Source organism: Lepus europaeus, chromosome 23 (assembly GCF_033115175.1).
Source record: "Lepus europaeus isolate LE1 chromosome 23, mLepTim1.pri, whole genome shotgun sequence".
NCBI lineage: Eukaryota > Metazoa > Chordata > Mammalia > Lagomorpha > Leporidae > Lepus > Lepus europaeus.
The window spans coordinates 15,920,056-15,928,324 of record NC_084849.1 but is presented as its reverse complement, the minus strand read 5'-3'; the positions used below and the strand labels follow the sequence as shown (position 1 = coordinate 15,928,324).

Genomic DNA, 8,269 nt, shown 5'->3' with positions numbered 1-8,269 from the left:
AGGCCGTTGGCGCCCATGGGACGGCGGGGTGGGCGGGAGAACCGTCAGCTTTGCGCAGTGGCAGTATCGTAGCCAATGAGGTTTATCCGAGGCGCGATTATTGCTAATTGAAAACTTTTCCCAATACCCCGCCGTGACGACTTGAAATATAGTCGGCATTGGCAATTTTTGACAGTCTCCTACGGGGACTGGATATATGTGGTCAAAAGCCAGAAAAGCTTGTTAACGTCTGTTCTTGGTTGTAGTGTTGTTTTTGTAGGTATCTAGGTGGCTCAATGTATTCCAGCAAGATTCTCCGGAATTTAGAGCGCTGGCGGCCTCGGGCTTTGTCGTCCAGGTCAGCCGAGGTTCTCTCTGTGTTGATTTGTGCTAATGCCAGTTTTCCCCAGTCTTGTCCCATTGGGAAGAGCCAGGCGGCTAAGAGGGCCTCAGGAGTTGTACCTCTGGCCATGGCACTCCCAGCAGCACCTGCTCTGTCCACCCTCCGGCCACTCCTTCGACCTGAGGCCTGAGGCAAAGGATGTGTTCGCCGGGGACTAAGGTGGTGGCAGCGAGCAGCACTGGGCAAGATGGCTCCAGGGGTAAATTAGACCCAGCCCTTGCTTCAGAGTTCACAGTCGACATAGACGACTGCCAAGCAAACAGATGGAGTTCCTGGTTCCAGGCCTCAGTCTGGACCAGCCCGGGCCATTGTCTCCATTCAGGGAGTGACAGCTAGATGGGAGATGGGAGATGGGAGATCAAATATATATATATATATATATATATATATATATATATAATTTAAAATATTAATTAAAATTAATTAAAATGTAAAAAATAAAAATCTAGATCAGTTCTCTTTTTTTTTTCCCCTTCACAACACCAATATTCTGAAAAGTTCAAGAAATGCAGATTGTCCCACATTCTGGCTTCATCTAATTGCGTTTTTTATTTTTTTTTATTTTTTTTACAGGCAGAGTGGATAGTGAGAGAGAGACAGAGAGAAAGGTCTTCCTTTTTGCCATTGGTTCACCCTCCAATGACCGCTGCAGCCGGCGCATCTCGCTGATCCGAAGCCAGGAGCCAGGTGCTTCTCCTGCTCTCCCATGCGGGTGCAGGGCCCAAGGACCTGGGCCATCCTCCACTGCCTTCCCGGGCCACAGCAGAGAGCTGGCCTGGAAGAGGGGCAACCGGGATAGAATCCGGAGCCCCAACCGGGACTAGAACCCGGTGTGCCGGTGCCGCAAGGCGGAGGATTAGCCTGTTAAGCCACGGTGCCGGCCTTAATTGCGTTTTTAAAATTTATTTATTTGAAAGGCAGAATTACAGAAATAGAGATCTTCCATCTGCTGGTTCACTCTCCAAATGGCCCAAAGCCAGGAGCTTCTCCAGGGTCTCCCATGCGGGTTGCAGGGGCCCAAGTCAGATAGACCTTTCTCTCTGTCTCTCCTTCTGTCTATAACTCTACCTCTCAAATAAATAAAAAATCTTTTTTAAAAAACAAAAATATATATTCAAAATTTTTAACTTTTAATACTTGTTTATTTGAAAGGCAGAGAAATCTTCTACTCCCCAAATGGCCACAATAGCCAGAGCTGGGCCAGGTGAAAGCCAGGACCCAGGAACTCCATCCAGGTCTGCCATGCAGGTGGCAGGGACCCACGTCCTTGTGGCATCACCTGCTGCCTCCCAGAGTGCACGTTGGCAGGAAGCTGGAATCAGAAACAGAGCCGGGACCCAAAGTGCAGCTGGGACTCTACCCCAGGCACTCTGAGATGGGATGCAGTCCCAAGTGGTGGCTTAACCACCGCACCAAACTCCTGTCCCTGTTAGTGTTTTAGAGGATAATCCAGTGGCGATTTGGCTCCACCTACCGTTGCACAGTGAACTGAAGCCCAGAGAAATAAAATGGAAGCCATAGACTGACTGCTAGTCCTCTTGTTTATGTAGGGAGGTGAATATTGGTAAATGACTCAGTGCAGCAGTTTGGGAACAGTAGCTCCAAGCAGCAGTTGGGACAAGTCAGGATCCATAGCATAGGCTGATACACATTTCTGCTCTAGTTACCCTGACCACATTGGCTGAAAGGACCAAAATGGTAGTCAAAAAACTGATGACATTTTCAGTTCTCAACAGTATTTGATAAAAACCCATGAGAGGGGCCGGCGCTGTGGCATAGCAGGTAAAGCCACCAGCCTGCAGTGCCGGCATCCCATATGGACGCCAGTTCGAGTCCCAGCTGATCCACTTCTGATCCAGCTCTCTGCTGTGGCCTGGGAAAGCAGTGGAAGATGGTCGGAGTCCTTGGGCCCCTGCATGCAAGTGGGAGACCCAGAAGAAACTCCTGGCTTTGGATAGGCACAACTCCAGCTGTTGCGGCTAGTCGGGGAGTGAACCAGCTGATGAAAGATCTCTCTCTCTCTCTCTCTCTCTCTCCTTCTTGCTCTCTCTGTAACTCAAATAAATAAATATTTAGAAAAAAACCCACAAGAATATCAAAACATTGACATTCTCCTCCCCAACCCATTTTAATTAATTTTTTTTTTCATTTATTTATTTACTTGAAAGGTAGAGGAAGGGAGAGTTAGACAGAGATCTTCCGTCTGCTGGTTCACTCTCCAAATGGCCACAACGCTGGGGCTGGACCAGGCCCAAGTCAGGAGCCAGGAGCTCCATGCAGGTCTCCCAAGTGGTGATGGGGGCCCAAGCCATTTTCCTCTGCGTTCCCAGGAACGTTAGTAGGGAGCTGGATGGGGAGTGGAGCAGCTGAGACTCAAACCGGCTCTCATATAGGATGCTGGTGTTGCAGGAGGGAGTTTAAGTTGCTCTCCGACGACCCAGGCCCCACCCCAATTTCATTATGAAAAATTTCAAAACTGTCTTTTTTTTTTTTTTTTTTTGACAGGCAGAGTTAGACAGTGAGAGAGACAGAGAGAAAGGTCTTCCTTCCGTTGGCTCACCCCCCAAATGGCCACTGTGGCCGGCACAGCCGATCCAAAGCCAGGAGCCAGGTGCTTCCTCCTGGTCTCCCATGCGGGTACAGGGCCCAAGCACTTGGGCCATCTTCCACTGCCCTCCCAGGCCACAGCAGAGAGCTGGACTGGAAGAGGAGCAACCGGAACAGAATCCGGTGCCCCGACCAGGACTAGAACCCGGAGTACTGGCGCCGCAGGCAGAGGATTAGCCAAGTGAGCCGCGGCGCCAGCCCAAAACTGTCTTTTATTTTTAAATTCCCCAAGTGGAATGAGCACCATTAACAGACACTGGCTGGGAATACAGGATTAATGTCCTTTTAGGCCCCATGGAATCTCACATTTGGGAAGAAGTTCCCTGGGTCTGTTTTTCTTATAATGCTGAAAAGTCATGCATGGAGACTGGAGTCATCCAAGCCAGTGGGTGAAACAGTTTCCTGCGATAGCTACTGGCAGAGTTTAATAAACCATGCACTGAAGACAGTCTCAAAGGCTGGGCTGTTCCTCTGATACCCTTGAGAGACTAGTCTTTAGTACTTTTTTTTTTTTTTAAGATTTATTTATTTTATTTATTTGAAAGGCAGAGATACAGCAAAAGAGAAAGAGATCTTCCATCTGCTGGTTCACTCCACACATGGCAGCAATGATGGCCACAATGGCTGAGGCTGGGCGAGGCCAAAGCCAGGAGCTTCTGGGTCTCCCACATAGCGAGGCACTTGGGCCATCCTCTGCTGCTTTCCCAGGCCATTAGCAGGGAGCTGCATCAGAAGTGGAGCAGCCGGGACTTCAAAGCGCACCCACAAGGGATACTAACACTGCAGACAGAGGCTTAACCTTCTGTGCCACAGTGCCGCCCTAGTCTTTAGTCTTTATGTTCCTCATAATCGTCCAGAATCAAATCCTCAGCAGGATCACAGTAAAATAATCGAAATTAACCAGATTGCTGCTCTTCCTTCTGCTGGTTTTTCCTATCCTGGCAGTTAGTGCTGAGGCATAAATGAATACACACCAGCATCAAACAGGCATTCAGGAATAGCAGTTTCATATCTAGATGAGGACTACATGAACCCTCACTGAGCAGGTCTTTCAATTTCTTGTGTTTGGATTTTTTTTTTTTCTTACACAATAAAGCAGTGAGGAAAACACCACTTTCTTGGAGTTGAAGATCTCTTAATGACTAGCAAAAATCAAAATCAAAGTAATTTGGGTGGTCAGCACTGTGGCGCAGTAGGTTAATTCTCTGCCTGTGGCGTTGGCATCCCATATGGGCGCCAGTTCTAGTCCCGGCTGCTCTTCTGATGCAGCTCCCTGCCGTGGCCTGGGAAAGCAGCAGAAGATGGCCCGTTTTTGGGCCCCTGCACCCGTGTGGGAGACTGGAAGAAGCACCTGGCTTCTGGATTCGGACTGGCACAGCTCTGGCTGTGATGGCCATTTGGGGAGTGAACCAACGGACGGAAGGCCTTTCTCTCTGTCTCTCCCTCTCACTGTCTGTAACTCTCTCTCTCAAATAAATAAAATAAAATCTAAATAATAATAATAATAATTTGGAACACATGGTTCAGGAAGGAAACAGGCCCAAACGCAGGGTTCTGGCCGTCTTCTCTCTTGGCCCAGGTGAACAGGCAGCAGCGGTGAGGTCACTTGATTTCACATGCCGTGGACGGTTCTTTGGAAACAGACTTTCGGAAACCTTTTTGGATTAGACAGAGAATCGCTACTTGACCCAGCTATTCCAGTTAGGTGCACGCACAAAGGAATTAAGAACCGAAATGCACCCCTAACTCTGCCTCTCAGGTAAATAAGCACATCTTTAAAAGACCAGAAATTCACACTGCTGCTCGCACAGCCGAGAGCAGCAGCGTTGATCCGCAAGAGCCGGAAGGTGGGAGCCACGCAAGTGTCCACAGGAGGAGAACCGCGGATAAACAAACTCCCACCCACGAGAACGCGGCTCAGGTAGAAGGCATGGCGGGGGCCTCCAAGACTGGGGGCACACGGCGTCTGAGGCGGGGGCACACGGCGTAGGGGCGCCTGAGGCGGGGGGCACATGGCGTAGCGGCCCTGAGGCGGGGGGCAATGGCGTAGGGGCGCCTGAGGCGGGGGCACACGGCGTAGGGGCGTCTGAGGCGGGGGGCACACGGCGTAGCGGCCCTGAGGCGGGGGGTCACGGCGTAGGGGCGCCTGAGGCGTAGGGGCGTCTGAGGCGGGGGGCACACGGCGTAGCGGCCCTGAGGCGGGGGGTCACGGCGTAGGGGCGCCTGAGGCGGGGGCACACGGCGTAGGGGCGTCTGAGGCGGGGGCACACGGCGTAGGGGCGCCTGAGGCGGGGGCACACGGCGTAGCGGCCCTGAGGCGGGGGGTCACGGCGTAGGGGCGCCTGAGGCGGGGGGTCACGGCGTAGGGGCGCCTGAGGCGGGGGGCACACGGCGTAGGGGCGCCTGAGGCGGGGGGCACACGGCGTAGGGGCGTCTGAGGCGGGGGGCACACGGCGTAGGGGCGCCTGAGGCGGGGGCACACGGCGTAGGGGCGCCTGAGGCGGGGGCACACGGCGTAGCGGCCCTGAGGCGGGGGGTCACGGCGTAGGGGCGCCTGAGGCGGGGGGCACACGGCGTAGGGGTGTCTGAGGCGGGGGGACCGGCCAGCGCCCTCGCCGCCACCGAATTGCCTATTAGCATATTCCCTCCCATAATGCTTTGCTTCCTCCACGCCAAAATTTGGTTGCCTGAAACCACAGCCGAATATCCAGAAACCGCCTTTATGTTTCCAGAGCGTCTTCGTGTGCTATGTCAATGCCAAAGGAACAATAATCGGGGTTTTTCCGTGAACCGCAAAGTCGCCTTTCTGTAACGGGAACGCGGATGCTTGGGGACGGTGGCGGGGCGGGAGAGATGTCAGCTTTGCGCAGTGGCAGTATCGTAGCCAATGAGGTTTATCCGAGGCGCGATTATTGCTAATTGAAAACTTTTCCCAATACCCCGCCGTGACGACTTGAAATATAGTCGGCATTGGCAATTTTTGACAGTCTCTACGGAGACTGAATCTCTTGTGTTCTTTAAAAACAGAATTTCCTGTATCTCGGAGGTGTTAAGTGTAATTTCTAGATTTTGTTCTCTGGTGGACATTTCTTGCAGTTGATGGTTCACGCTTGCAGCGATGTGCCTACTGGTCCCAATTGCCTGACTCTTCCTATTAAGCTGCCTTGTCAGGGTCAGTTGTGCTCACACACTGGCTTTCTGCTCTGCATCTCGCCTTCCCCGTTCCGGATTGAACCAGTCCGGTGCTTACCTTTATTCTGTCCCCTAAGAGTTCTCTCCTCAGCCCTGCCTCCTGTGTGACGTCATGGTTATTTGCATAAGATTCCCCGGCATCCCACGCGAGTGTTGTGACTGTTACAAAAATCAGACTCCCCACCCAGCTGGTGGGCCAATAGTAAGAAACTACTCGGGGCTTTGGACATGAAACAGAGCTTCTCGAGTGGCGGCGTCCCGCGTCCACGGGCGCGAGGGGAGTTACTCACCGTCACTGTGAAGACCGTTGGCGCCCATGGGACGGCGGGGTGGGCGGGAGAACCGTCAGCTTTGCGCAGTGGCAGTATCGTAGCCAATGAGGTTTATCCGAGGCGCGATTATTGCTAATTGAAAACTTTTCCCAATACCCCGCCGTGACGACTTGAAATATAGTCGGCATTGGCAATTTTTGACAGTCTCTACGGAGACTGAACATTTTGTGTTCTTTAAAAGCAGACTATCCCGTGGTCCTGAGGTATTAACGTGGTTTTGTAAAGTGTGCCGCTAAGTGTTATTCCTAGATTTTGTTCCCTGCTGGACATTTCTTGTGTTGATCAGGATGTCAGATGATGCCCTGGTGGTCCAAACCCCAAAACCCTCTCTCAACTCACTCCCTGCCCATTTGGAATTCAGTATGGCTGGATTCTTAATCGCTCTCCTTTTAACAATTATATTTGGACTGTCTTTTGTTTATTTGAAAGGTAGAGATAGAGAGAGAGAGAGAATCTTCCACCCACTGAGTCATTTCCAAATGCCCACAGCAGGTGGAGCTGGACCAGGTCAAATCCAGGAACCTAGAACTCCACCTTGGTCTCTTGTGTGTAGCAGAGACACAAATACTTGAGCCATCACCTGCTGCCTCCCAGAATGCCGGTTAGCAGGAAGCTGTATTGGAAGCACAGGAGTGACTCAATCCCGGGCACTTTGATGCAGGATGCCGGCATCTCAAGTGGCAGTTTAACCCGCTGCACCACAATGTCCACCGCTCTGGCCTTTTTTAAATAAAAAATTTATGACAAGCACACACTTTTTTTTTTTTTTTTTTTGGTCTGTAGAAACTGGTGTTTATTTTCCGTCAACCTCATTTCCATGACAAGAGTTTAAGACCACTCAGTGGTTGTTCCCACCCACTCGGTGGCCTGAGCAGTGGGCGCCGCAGACCAGTCTTCAGTGGCTGGCTGAGCACTCCGTCTTCAGTGGGGAACTGCTGAATGGGCACAGAGGGCACCTGCACGCCTTCAGACAGTCTGCAACCTCAGGTTGAGTAGCAGTGAACTCAGGCGCTGGGGCCGTCCATTCACCCTGAAACTCCTCCTTGTTCACAGCTTTTTCAGCGGCGGCCTGCTCTTCTTTTTCAATCTCTTCAGGATCTCTGTAGAAGTAGAGATCAGGCATGACCTCCCAGGGGTGTTCACAGGAGATGGTACCACGCATGCGCAGAACCTCCTGGGCCAGCATCCACCACATCAGACCCACTGAGTGGGCTCCCTTGTTGTTGCACGGGATGGCAATGTCCACGTAGCGCAGAGGAGAGTCTTTGTTACACAGAGCAATGGTAGGCAGGTTCATGTAAGAGGCCTCCGTGAGAGGCTGGTGGTCAGCCTGAGGGTCAGTAACCACCAGAAGCCATGGTTCCCGGAAGGCTGCCTGGATCTGGTTAGTGAAGCGGCCAGCAATGGGAGTAGCTCCAGTGGCAGCAGCAAACTTCAGCACAGCTCTCTGGCCAGTGTTCCTGGAGGATATCACACTGACATCAGCAGGGTTTTCAATGGCCACAACAGCACGAGCTGCCAACAGAAGCTTCTCCCAGGTCCTCATCAGATTGATGATGTAGATGCCATCACTTTTCCTTTTGTAGATGTACTGTTCCATCTGGAAGTCAAGGTTGGTGCCACCTAGGTGGGCTCCTGCTGCAAGGAACTTGAGGACGTCCTCCTTCATTTGCAGGACATCAAGGGCTCCGGACATTGTGACAGCTTCCCTTTAAGTTACGCCGGGAACCAAGAACAACGCCGTATGGACCCCTTG

At 52.0% G+C, this 8,269-nt stretch overlaps 3 non-coding genes and 1 pseudogene across 3 annotated transcripts; 3 read left to right on the top strand and 1 right to left on the bottom strand.

The window, feature by feature from the left end:
• The first annotated feature begins 46 nt into the window (after positions 1 to 46).
• LOC133752367 (U4 spliceosomal RNA) lies at positions 47 to 187 on the top strand. The gene has a single exon (XR_009864915.1). It is a non-coding gene; the product is annotated as a U4 spliceosomal RNA (small nuclear RNA).
• Positions 188 to 5,847: 5,660 nt separating this feature from the next.
• Positions 5,848 to 5,988, top strand: LOC133752366 (U4 spliceosomal RNA). Its single transcript, XR_009864914.1, has one exon. It is a non-coding gene; the product is annotated as a U4 spliceosomal RNA (small nuclear RNA).
• A 540-nt stretch (positions 5,989 to 6,528) lies between these two features.
• On the top strand, positions 6,529 to 6,669 carry LOC133752365 (U4 spliceosomal RNA). Its single transcript, XR_009864913.1, has one exon. It is a non-coding gene; the product is annotated as a U4 spliceosomal RNA (small nuclear RNA).
• A 640-nt stretch (positions 6,670 to 7,309) lies between these two features.
• LOC133751981 (small ribosomal subunit protein uS2-like) lies at positions 7,310 to 8,269 on the bottom strand (annotated as a pseudogene).